The sequence below is a fragment of the Furipterus horrens genome, unplaced genomic scaffold, assembly GCF_987537825.1.
Source record: "Furipterus horrens unplaced genomic scaffold, mFurHor1.1.pri manual_scaffold_3, whole genome shotgun sequence".
Classification (NCBI taxonomy): Eukaryota; Metazoa; Chordata; class Mammalia; order Chiroptera; family Furipteridae; genus Furipterus; species Furipterus horrens.
Window position 1 is genome coordinate 6,583,785 of NW_028327173.1, and position 13,295 is coordinate 6,597,079.

Sequence of the window (13,295 nt, forward strand, 5' to 3'; positions counted from 1 at the left end):
TCCTTGCAGAGAAACAAACAGGAAGGATGGTGGGGCATTCAATCAGCGGAGACTGCCAATACCTAATCAGGATGAATGGCTTTGAGGGAGGAGGCCCAGGGGAAGTATCACATTAGCTAGCTGAATGGGAAGACCGCCCTGAGGCAAGGAATGCAGGGCGAAGAGTTGTCTGGATCCAGGGGAGATGCCAAGGGGATCAGAGGTCACTTCTGTCACCAACTGTCCACAACGAGGACCTCTCAGCTGACACTTGCCCTGGCCAAGGACCCTGGCCTCCTGAGAGCTTGCTATGGGCTGGCTCCGTCCTAGGCCTCAAGATGAGCAAGGCCCACCCCTGCCTTTTAAGGAGTCACAGTGAGCTGGTGGAGAGGCCACATCCACACAGATCATTCTGATGCTGACCCAAGTGTCATAGTGGACGCTCCACAGGCTGGGCGGTTGGAGGATGAGGGGGACAGAGATTAATTTCTCCATGCCCCATTGGTCCAGACCCTGATCAGTTTACTGCTTACCTCCTCTTCTGATCACTGATCCTCCCTGGAACCTCCTGCAAGGAGGCTGCCAGGCTAGCCCATAATTCACAATTAATTGAGCAAGTATTACAGGATTAGGCTCTGGGGTATAATGGTGAATTAGACCCAGCCCCCGTCCTCGGGAATCTTACAGTCTCAGAGGAAGGACACACTGGCCTTCCTCATGTCACTCACGGAGTGTGTCTGGAGAAACACTCATGGAATCTGATAGCACTGGGTTCAAGTCCAGGCTGTATCGCTCACCCACTGGATGTGCTCAGCCAAGCTCTGTGACCTCCATGAGCTTCCAACTCCCTCTTTGCAAAGGCGGATGATAGTATTTGCCCCGTAGGGTAGTTTTAGAGCTTAAATGAGTAGCGTGGTGCCTGGCCTCTAGCAGGCACTTTATAAAGTGAGTGCCCTTCTTGTTGATGACTATTTAGGATATGGCCGTTTCTGTGAAATCCCAGACTCCCCTCTAAAGGGCAGAGGACCGCGGCTGGTGTGGTGGTGTTCTTCACAGAGCCTGCACTGTTCATTTATTCATTCAACAAACATTTATTGAGTACCCGGTAAGTGCCAGTCACTGTGTTAAAAACCAAAAATAGAAGACAAACAAGACTAGGTTCCCTGCCTCTGTGGAGCTTATAAGAGAGACAGAAAAGGAAAAGATCTCTTCTGGTGGAACTGTGTGTGGAGGCCCCTTTGGTGACTTCCTGGGATCTCTGCTGTGGTCCCCACCCAGGCTTCTGTGAGGAGCCGACGGGTGACCCATTTGGAGCCTGTCTCAGAGAGAGCCAGACCTGGTTGTGGGGATTAGAATCCCAAGGGGGGTGACTATGGAAACATCACCCAGCTCCTGACCGTAGGCCGGTACCCTGGAGGTTCTGGCCTTGGGGACAGAGACTGTCAAGGTAGCTTCCCATTTGAATGTCCCCCGGCCCGGCCTGGGAGCCTACCCACGGAGCAGGTGCTGAGAGAGTATTGGATGGAGAGACAGACGGTCTTCCGCATGGTTGTGAGCAGCCTGCCGTTCAAGGGGCTCTGAGAATCTCGGTTAAGGGAAATTTGAGGGGGTTCTGTTCCCCACATGTGCCACGGGGAGAGGTAACAGCATCATCTCCTTGGGCTCCTGTCCAAGTCCAGCAAGGGAAGGACATCCAGAAAATGGTTAAAGTCTGTTTTACCAGGGTTATCATCATATTAAAAAATTTCCCATGTGCCTATGTGCGCATATGTGTGTGTGTGCACTGTGTACATACAGAGACACCTGCCACCCCCGCTCCCCCGCCCCCCGCCCCTTCACCAGCCAGGCTGTTATTATTCTGGGTATCAGGAAGAGCCGAAAATGAATGGAACCCAATGAAATGAGCGACACCTTGTAAAACAATCTCAATTACCAGATAACCAATCTCCGTGCAATTCCAGAGAGGATGAAAGGAAACCGTGGGGACTGCGAGCAGATGATAGCCCAGAGCCGCTCGGGCAGAGCGGGGAGACGCAGCTGTTTCTTACCCTGCCAGCTCAGAGCAGAGGTGGGCCCAGGGGCGGGCCGCTCGGCTGAGAGGAGCCGTTCCTCTTCCAGGAAGGGACAGTGAGGGACAGTGAGGGGCTGGTGGAATCAGTCAAGTGGGGAAGGTGCTGCGGGATCTGCCCGGGGCCATCCGGTGACTGCAGCTGGTTGTGCTCGGCCTGCAAGCTGGGGGGAGACCTGCTTCCCTGGGAGGGTTCCTGTTCCCTGGGAGAGGCCAGGCCCTGCCCCGGTGACCCCACTGCCTGCCTTGGGTGGTCCTCGATCCTTGTTTCCTAGTCCCTTTCCAGTGGGTCCGGGGATGTGTCCTGCGTGGCCATTCTTGGAGGCGGCCTGGGCTGCTTCCAGGTGGGTGTCTCTCATTCACGCCCTGGGACCTGCCCTCAGATGGAGAAGCTGAGGGAGCGATGGGAGTGACAGCAGCGCATCTGCACTGCCCCACCTTGGTCACAGCGAGAGTCTCCGTCCACTGAGTGCTCGGCTTGTCTCACAGGCTGAGTGGCTGTGTGACTTGCTCAAGGTCACAGGGCCACAGAAGGGCAGCCCCTCAACCAGAATCATTTCTTCTCCAACTCTAATTGCAGCTCTCCTTTGGTTAAAAATTGTTTCCATTTTCCACTTCTCCTTTCTTTAGAAGGGAGAAAGCATGATGGGTTATCTTTCTTTTTGGAAGAACGACAGCTGCCTCTCTTGTCATTGTCTTTCTCCCCCATCCCCTTTCCCACCTCTTCTCACACTTCCCACCCCTAAGCTTTTCCTCCGCTCCCCCTGCACACGGGGCTTCTAGGTGTTGGAGGAGAGAGAGCAGAGGCAGGGGCCTCATGAAACAGGGTCTCGGGGTCCCTCCTGTTGAGAAGGGGGTGGAAGACTCTATTTGCTTTGTGCAGTCTGACCCGGAAGGTCGTCCCAGCCATCCCCTCGACCTACAGCAGCGGTGTGGCTCCTGTACCTTTGCTCGACGTCACCTAGAGGCGTGAGTGTCCTGCGACAGAATCGCCCGCGGAAACCACAGTGCAGCGTCCCACCCCCACGTCCTCAGCTCTGCGGTCTGACCTGCACGGGGCTTGCTTGTGTGTTTTCACCTTTGAGACTCAGCAATCCCCTGACGGAGTTACGGTAGTTCCTATTTGATGGATGAGGAAGCAGGCCCGTGCTACAAGATTCAACACCTTGCTCTCCATGTCCCCAAGCAGATAAAACCGTCCAGGGCTGCGCAGCCAGGCACCAAGCTGGGATTGGGAGCCGGGCCCTTCGCCTCCTCACTCAGAGCCCTTTCCACCATGTTGGGCGGGTGGGCAGCATCCCGACCTTGGTCCCAGCCTTGAGAAGGAAGGACTGAGGTTGGAGGACTTGTGGCTTCCAGATTCCTCCTGCAAAAACAGGGGCCTGGCCCACGTCAGAGATAAAAAGCGAGCAGAGAGGGCAGCCTGATCCTGCGGAGAGCCGTGATGGCTCCCGGGGAAAAATAAAGCAAACCATCCAGGAGCCACTGATTGGGAGATAAATCTCTCTGACAACGACAGGTGCCAGTTGCTTCTGCAGCTGCGGGGCTGCCGCTGGCCCAGTGCGGGCGGGAGCTCCGCCCGTAGATCCGCGGCGCCACTGGCTCATGGGAAAAACAGATGTTATTGTCCTCTGTTCCCGTCCCTTTGTCCCTAAGAGGCACTTAAACACTGGAGGGGGGATTAGAGAAACGGAGCCGTGGGTCTATTTCAGGCTCTTTCTGGAAACCGGCACTTTCTGCGGACTTTGGGTTTGGGATAGAATGGCTTCAGGGGGGGCCCTCCTCCACCTGCCCCGAGTGTCCAGCGCTGTCCTGCTGGCCCCCTGTGCAGGCCACTGGGTGTGGAGGACTGGTTCTGGGAGGAGGTGCCTTTGTTTTCGATTCACCACCTGGGGATCCTAAGCTGATGTCAGAGGAAGGGCCTTCTGCCTTGATGTTTAGAGCTTGGAAGGTTGGAGGAGGTCAAGGGCTGATGAGGTCAAGGTCTTGAGTTCCGTTTTTGTTCAGGATTCATTCATTCACTCGCTCATTCAAGCATTCATTCGGCATCCTGCTGCTGAGCGCACCTTTAAAGGCTTAGCCCTGCACCTGATAGCAGCGCGCTCGTTTGCAGGTGAAAACTTTTCACGGGAGAACAGAGCGTGCTCTTCCACGAGCTCACTGAGGCTATGATTTCATGGGAGCTCAGAGGCTCTCCGGCACCTGAATAGCTCTGCAGCAACCTGCCCAGGCGCCTCGAATTGCACCATCAGCCAGCCCTTTGAAGGAAGGCATTCTATTTCCCAAAGGTCCTTGCTAATATGCGCGCATGACTGAGGAGGGCTCACCAAGGGAAAAATGTCTGCCGTCACCTTGCAGAACAGAGAGGATGGGGCTCCTCCTGGATGCTACTCAAGATGGGTAAGTTTTGATGCCACACAGGTGAGGAGAGAAATTTCCAGCCCATGGGCTGCTGCCCTGGGAGGAGGGCCTGAGGGGCTGTAGGAGAGAATTAGGCATTTACGGGGGGCAGCTCTGAGAAGGACCCGGTTCCCCACATCACTGGTTGCCCCCTTCTGCTTTGAGACGGACTGTGTAAGACTACAGAACTACCCCAGCCTTTTTTCCCTGGCCTGGAGCTCTGCTGACCCTCAAACTCCAGAAGTTCAGAAATGGGGTCACCTCTGCCCATATAGGTGCCTCCTCAACATCTCAGTGGGGTGTAATGGGCAGAGATGGGGGGAGACAGAAGCCCCAGCATCTCCCAGGCCCCTGCGGCCTTACCTTCACCACGCCCTGCTCTGGGCCTGTCTCCTCCCCAAGCTGAGCTCAGGCCTCCAATCAGAGGCTTCCCAGGGACAGAGCGTGCCCTGGTCCACCTGGATGGCTTTGATGAAAGAAGAGAGAACCTAGGGACCCTGTTCTGCCATCCCCCTCTTTACCTGATGGGTATTAGGGAGCTAATTAATTGGGGAGGTGCCCTTCGTAACCTCTTCCTACTTAATATTCAGAACCTATTTCTCCTCTCGTAGCAGAACTTCTAAAAAAGTCACATCATGAAGCACATTAGAATTCATTTGAAGTAGTTTCTATAAAGATGATTGTTATTGTCTAGTGATGATTCTAGGTGACCCCGGGCTTAATAGCAGAGCTGAGGGAGGGCTTGCCCCCTGCCCCCATGGCCCACCCCCTTTGTCCTGTTCTAGGAAGCACAAAGGAAGCTCTGCCCAGTGGTTCCCAATGCCCGCTGCCCTCCCCTCCCCTCTGCATCTCTGCCAGCTCTCCCGACTTCCACAGCGGGATTGATACACCACCCAACAGCTTGCCCCACTCCCAAATGGCAGGGATTGGATGAGGACCATTGTCTGGGAGAACATGGAAGGAAACAGGCTGGAGCCCGCAGAAGCTTGCTTACCTCTGGGTGGCTCCTTCTTCCATCCCCCAACCCCCGCTAACCCTGCTCTGAGGCTCAGACCTGGTGAGGCACAAACAGGTGCTCTCTGGGGCAAAAAGGGCTTTGCCTGAAGGATGGCACTCAAGGACTTAGGATGGAGAGGAGCCATGAGAAGTTGGAAGGCCATCTCCTTGCCCCCAAGCAGGGGCATCTGATCCAGTAGCCGCTAAGGCAGTGACAGTACCTTAGTCATCTCCCAAGGCTGGGACCAGGGCAGGGCAGGTGGGCCTCCTTCAAGCATGTTCCCTACAAATACACAGGGTGGGGCACAGGTAGGTTTAGTTATGAGTACGTGAGACACAGAGTTTATTCTTGTAAAACCATTTATTAATTATTGCATTTTCTTTTTTTTAAAATAATTTATTCATTTGTTTGTTTGCTTATTTATTTTATTTTTAGAGAGAGGGGAAAGGAGAAAGAGAGGGAGAGAAGCATCACTGTGTGGTTGCCTCTCACTCGCGCCCCCAACTGGGGACCTGACGTGCAACCTAGTCATGTGCCCTGAATGTGCCCTCTGAATGTGCATTACACCTCAGTGAATTGTGTACCCCAAAGCCCTTTGTCAAGTAGAGAGCATAAAGCTGTGGATGATCCACAATTTTTTCAACTTGGACTTGGAACGAGGGCATTACACACAACGCACACTTTGTTTGCAAAAGATTTGCCACAGTAAGTGTACGTGCTCTTGCTAGTATGAAAATTAATTGGCAATTTCTGAATACATATATTACTTGGTCTCGGGGGTGAGATGGGCCAGGAGCCTCCCACATGGCAGGGAAGTCAGATAAGGGAAGGTTAAGAATTTGTCCCTTTGAAGCCCTGGCTGCTGTGGCTCAGTGGATTGAGTGTCGGCCTGCGAGCCAAGGGTCGCTTGTTCAATTCCCAATCAGGGTACATGATGAGGTTGCACATCAGGTCCCCAGCTGGGGGTGCGAGGGAGAGGCAACCACACAGTGAGGTTTCCCTCTCTCCTTTCCCCTCTCTCTAAAGATAAATAAACAAATAAATTATTTTTATAAAAAAAAAAAAAAAAAGGATTTGTCCCTTTGCTCAGTGTGGGATGTGGTCACTGCTCAGGTCGCTGGCATGCATGTTCCTCTCCTGCTTTGATGGGTCACAAAGTTGGGTTTTCAATGAGAGCCCCCTCTTCTTGGCATGAACGATCAGAAAGAAACTGCCCACTAGAGGAGGGCCCAAGAGCCTGGTCCCAGATTGGTGACTGTGGCACCCTGTTTGCAAGAAGCCCCCTCCCTCAGGTGCACCCCTTTGCAATAAGTCCTCACCCCTACTCGTCTCATCAAGAGGCAGAGTCTCTTTCCCACCCCTTGAACCTGCCTTGGCCTTTGACTTACTTTGACCGACTGCACACGGCAGAACGGATGCTGTATGACTTCCCCGCCTAGGACCCCGCAGGCCTTGCAGTTTCTGCTCCCTCCATGAGGGACCACCCTGAGACTGCCAGGTGAAGGAATCGGGTCCCGCGCCCACAAAGGGTGAGAAGCCACAGGAAGCAGAGGTGAGCCGTCCTAGCTGAGGTCCCCAGACCACCCAGCCGACAGCCAGCACGAACCACCAGACATGTGCCTGAGGCCAGTTTTAGACCCCAGCCATCCCAGCCAGCAGGTCACTGCACACCAGTGAGCCCGGGAGGGACAACCTACAGAATCATGAGCAGATGAAGAGTTGTTCTAAGCCACTAAGCTTGGGGCGTTTGTCACACGGCCGTTCATGTCTGATACAGTGACAAAGGCCTTTGCCTGAGCGCCCACTGACCAATGCCAGCGTCCTAGGAGTCACGACTGTGCCCTCAAGTGCTCTGCTCCATTTTTCCAACTTTTGGCCCAAGATTAGTATCTTTGATCATCCCCACCAGTTTCCAGGGCTGGGCGCATTGCTCTTCATTAGTTTAATATATGTTGAAGCCTCCAAATAGATGCCGGGGCCCAGGTGGAACAGATGAAATGTGACTAAGTTCTGGGGGATGATTGATAATGAGTAGGGACTGCAAAATCAATTGTGTTAATTCCTGGTCTGTCACCAGGACCAAGAATTAATGAGAAAATCTGTCTAACTTAATGGTATTTACACATTATACAGAGTGTGATAAAATTGTCCGTAGGTGCTGCCTGGCATTCCAATTATATAAGGCCCGCACGGCCTGAGGGGCAGGTGGGTGGGAGCCACCCTGACCTGGGCTGGGCATGTAGAGACTCCCTGGGACCCCCCAACTACCACACTGACCCCTGAGTAGGTCCCAGGACCCTGCATGGATCTCTTTGGCACAGATGATCCCTACCAAGTGTGGCCCATCCAGCTGGCCATGTCTCAGGGATTTGCTGGAGGGCACATTGGTGGGCCTGCTTAGAGAATAACCACACAGAAGCCATGCGGGCAGCTAGACAGTGGCCAGGGATGGGCTCAGTCCTGTGTTGGCTTGAACCGAGAGACACAGAGGGTCCTCCTGTCTGAGGCCACACCCACCCAACCTTTGACAGATGCCTTGAAAAGCCTCATGGTAACCGATGGAAGAGTCTGCTTCGGAGTCTAAGTGTTTGCTTCCCAGAAACTCTGTAGACCAGGTCTTTTGCCCCACCCAGAACTACCCTGGAGGGGCCCCCAAGAACCCTCAACTTTTGGCAGTCACCCCCTTGTGTGGTCTTCTGTTATACTGAATAGGGCTGGCCTGGGGGTCCAAGAAGCTATTGCAGAAATGACTGTATGTGACTTCTGAGGCCAGTTCATAAAATACCATAGTACCTTCTGCCTGCTTCTCTCTGTCTCCCTCAAGCCACCCCGTGTGGGGAGAAACCGAGGCCTCCTGCCAACAACCAGCACCACAGGAGTGAACCCCCCGGAAAGCAGGTCCTCCAGCCCTGGTGGAGCCTTCAGATGACCACAGCCCCAGCTGACTTCTTGACTGCAACCTCAAGAGAGACCTTGAGTGAGCTTGCTCCTGGACTCCTGACCCACAGAAACTGGGAGAGAGAATGGGTGTCAACGTTTCTTATTTAAGCAGGGTACTCTGTTATGCAACAATGGAGAACTAACACAGGTGGAGAGGAAGATAGGAGGGCAGGGCCAGGGGTACCTCACATCAGGGTGTGGAGCTGATGGAAGACACCCCTGTTTATCCTCTGCACATGATTCAAGTGAAATCCACTTCCCGAACACGCCCTGCCCTTCCCACCTCTGTGCTTTAAATATGCCGCTTTCTCTGCCTGGAATCCCCTTCCGGCCCCTCCTCTTCTTCCTCCTCCTCCTTCTCTTTTTTCACCTGCAATAAACTCCTACTCAGCCTGCAAGGCCTGGCTCAAATGTGCCCTCTTCTGGGAAGACTTTCCTAGACTTAGGCAGTGTTTGTCACCTTCTTTGGCACCCCTCCTCAGGATGCCCAATTTCTTAATAGATACCCAAGGTTCCATCAGCGCTGTAGTTTCAAACCTGAATTCCATTAATCAGTTCTGCCCTCCCTCCCCGTTCACTGGCACCAGAGGATGCTCAATGTAAGGGTGTTGGGTAAATAAACGAATCAGCCAGCATCAAAGGCAGCCTGAAGTCTGCAGAGCAGGTAGGAGGACAGAGCTTGGCCAGGTGAATGAATGTAAGGGCCAGCTGCTTATTGGTCTGCGTCTGTGAGTTTCACTTCCCCTTATCCTAACCCCAGTGAGGGGGCGCTCCTCTCCTGCTGTCTCCAGAGCATCCCTGGGTCAGGGGAAGGTTTGTGTGTCCTTGTCACACCCCCTTTCAGAACTCTGCCCTTTTTACCCACCGTTTCCCAGGCCCACAGCCAGCCCTCCCGAGTTCCTCCCCTCCATCCAAGCCTGGAGGGCAGAGGAATGGCAGTCAGGCAAATCTGCTTTCTAAAACAGGTTTAAGGGTCTTTTCTCAGAGACCCTGAGCTCCTCTCTCCTTCCTGTGTCTCTGAAGTGCCAAGGCAGCAACTTGGAGCTTGAATGTCCTGCGCAGGGCCGCAGCCAAGTGCCTTACTGCACAGTGTGAATTTGTTCTGGGGGAACCTTTGAGGGATAGCTTAATATCCGTATGTGGCATGGTGTCCCAGCCTGGCCGGGGCTCAGAGGCAGGAGAGCCGTCCTGTTCTTGTTCCTTATCTACCGAGAGGAAGGCTGAGGAGGGCTGAGGACAGACAGGGAGGACTCACCTACAGACTAGTCCTACTGCCGACCACGCCTATTTCCTGAGTGCCCAGCCAAAGCAAGTCCCAGACAAATAAGTCAACTGCCTGAGAGTGGCCAAGCTGAGATTTGCTCCCAGGCTTATCTGACTTCAGAGGCCCTTGCTCTTGACCACTGGGTCACCCTGCCATAGTCTGGCTCAGCCATTCATTCCATCGGTAAGGGTAATGGTAATGCAGGCCCCCAGCCCCGAGCCCATCCAGGGGTCTTGTGGGATTTTGGCAGGACTGAGCCAGTGGTCAAAGGCAACGACAGCCTGGGGCCGAGGTTCCTGGGTCCCTGACACACCCAGGCTCCTCCAACTCCCGGAAGCCAATCAACGATTCCGCGGTTACCTGCTTGGCCGAATTCTGCTGCTGTCGGAGGCAGAAGTGGGTGGTTTGTCATCTCTGGTTGCGGGGCTTATCTTTTGAAACTCTGCAGTGCGTGCGGAAACCTGCGAACCAAAGGAGGCGAAAGCAAGATTAAAGAGGAGGATTGAAGTCCACAGAGCTCCCCGGCTCCTCAGAGCTCCCCAGCACACAGCGCTGAGATCCGTCTGTTAGCGGGCCAAGAGCCCGCCCAGTCCCTGCTCCCAATGTGGGCTCCCCCGGCCCTCCCCTCTGCCCAATCATTTTCTTCTTCCCCAGACTGAAAGCCAAGCCTGCCTAGATGTTGGGTCAACTCCTGATTCCTGACCTTTCTCTCTGAGCGGCACCAGGGGAACTTTTCCCCCGTGACAGGCAATGGCTGAGCCCTTCAGGGACACCCTGACCCCACCCTTCTCAGTGTGCTGGTGCCCAGGCACCTGGCAATGCAATGGGGGAGTTATTGGCCAGGGAAGAGAAGGATTGCAGTTTTCCTGGGATCCCACGGTTCAGTGGATGTCAGTTATTTCTACAGCCTAGTCCTAGATCCTCTGAGAAACCACCCCCATTCCGGTGGTCCTGGTGAGGCTGTCAATCAAGTGCCCTGCCTCCCCAAAGGGGGAGGGGGCACCTGGCCCCACTAGGCCAATCACAGTATACATTCGTTCCCTTGGGCAACGGTGATTGGTCCAAGTGTGGCTGTGACCCAAGCAAAGCCAACAGGATCCCTTACCAGAATGTAAGCTGCAGGTGTTACTCAGCACCTGGCCTGGGATAGTGGTACCATAAATATTTGCTGAGTGAGTGAACCTGATGGAGGCCCCATGTGTGAGGATAGGGGTGCTGGCGCGAGGCTGGCTCAGGCACCAGGAGGGGGGTTACCACCAGCCTAGACAGCACCTTACAGGTATCAGGAATAGGGGAGTCCTCCTGGCAGAAGAATTAGGGAAAGTGCCCTTCTGGGCCAACACTGCCTCCTATTAGGGCACAGAGCTGGGCACCCAGAGCGTTGGATGTACTTCAGCTCCCACCGCACCCCTTAGCTGGAGCCTTTGAGCAGTGCTTGAACTGCCAGGACACGTAGCCCCCACCCTCTGTGCCACGAGGACAGACAGAACTGCTGGTGAATGAGGCCGAGGGAGAGACAGACAGCGCCCTGGGGACCTCATTTGATCCCTAGATCTGTCCCTGGATGCCCTTACCACGGGAGCCAATAAATCCCCCACCCCCTTATTTTTTTCCTTAAGCTACTTAAGTTGGGTTTCTATAGCTTGCTACTGAAATGTCCAGCCAAGCCTCTGCCTTGCAGTTTGAGGTCCTTGGGTTCCTGGACATGGTCCCTCCAAACCCACCCCTCCCATGGACATGAAAGGTGTCAAGCCAAGAATAACTGTGGTTTTTAGGAACTGGGCGTGAACCCAAAGAACTGGACCCAATTTCTAGCTCTGCCACAGTCCCTGGCGCCAGCTGGCATGGATTTGGACCCAATTCCATCCCTCACAACCCCCTGTAACCCGAGGCTGTTACTTAACCTCACTGGACCTCAGTTTCCTCATCCGCATCCACTTCACAGGGTTGCTGGGAGAATTAAATGAGTCGATATGGGTATCCCTCATCGAGTATACCTGGCAAGTACACGCAGCGACGTCAGCTGGTTGTGTTACTACCAACTGTGGACTCTTGAAGAAGCCACCGTGCCCATCTGTACAGTGGGAATAAGAATCCCCAACTCAGAGGGTGTTAGGAAGTTGAAGCGGGATGGAGTGGGTGAAGCTATGGGCACTGGGCTTCACACCCAGTAGGTGCTCAGGAAGTGCTAGTTGAATCTGAACCTTCGGTGGCTTTGCTGAAAGCTTTGAGCTCAGTTCTCCTGCCGGAGAGAAGCGGAAACAGGTCCAGGCTTCAGCTGGAAGCCCAGCAACGAGCAAATAAATCCTTGTGCATGTTATTCCTGAGTAAAAGTCCTCCTGGGACGTTTCTTGCTGGAGCCTCCGCATCCCACAGCCAGCCCGCAGCGGAGACGGCAGCCGCGCGCCGGCTTGTCCTCCAGGGGCAAGAGAAGGGGAAAGGGAAGGAAATTGAAAGTCTTTGATTTGTGGGAAGCCTGCCGGCAGGTGAACATCACTGAGTCCTGAGGCCCAGTCGGCCCAATCAGTCGCCCAGTTCTCTGCCAGTTCTCCTCTGCTGTTTCCGGTAATTAGCCTGTCTGAGCATTTAGGGCAGCCTGGGAGGGTTAGGGAGGTGAGGGGGGGTGAGGGGGCTGGTGGGCAGACTGGGGCTGCAGAGCAAAGGAGAGGGAACCAGCTGAGAGGACCCCTGCCCAGGAGAAAGGGAGCAGCAGGGACCGGCGCCCTGACATCGGAGAGCTCATCTGTGCTGGCTTACGCTGTCTGCAGGCCGTGGACATCACAGTATGACCCAGGACCCATTTCCAGCCTGCTTGGGCCCCGCACTCGCTATGTGACCGAAACCAGGGGCAGAGGGAGAAACCAGGGCTGAATTTTCTCACCCATGAAATGGGAGGGACTCACATTGGCCGAGTCAGCTGTTCGATGTCGCGAAGACTCCGTGAAACCAAAGGTGAGCACATCGTCCCGAAATGACCAGCTCTCCTGCCTTTTGAGGACATATCGCTTCCCCAGGAGCCCCCAGCTTTGCGCTTCCTGGCTGGATCACCTCCCACTTCTCTCCTGGGGGGCAGGGGGCTGTATTTTAGAGATGAAGAAACTGAGGCTGATAGCGGGGAGGGAGACTTAGTCAAAGTCAAGCCCAAGAGAGGCTGATCTGGGATGAGGAGGTCCGAGCCGTGCCCCCCTCAGCTGTGTGATCGTAGGCAAGTCTGGGCCTCAGTTTCCTTATCTGTAAAACAGGAGGGTAATGATAATCAATCATTAATAAACTACACAGCACTTAGGTAATGTTCAGAATAATGGCTAATACATACTCTTAACTGTCTCTGTGACAGGCGCTATTCTAAGTGCTATTCCTCCTACTCTTCTCAGTAGCAAATGAGGCCTCCCCTCTTATTTTCTCATTGCTGGTGAGAGCTAAATTGTAAAGCTCCTCTGTCTGCTCTGCTGCTTCTGCTTTGGTTTCTTCACAGAAACACCTTCCAAGAGCCGTTTTCCGAGCCCTCTGTGGCTAACAAGAGTGTGTAAGTATGACCGGGTTGGTGGCCTCCAGGCTTGGGGCGTCCCTGGAAAGGAGAGAGAGGGCTATGGCAACCAGGCTGCCATAATAGCTTCAGCAAAAAAGGGGACTTTATTGGCTCCCAT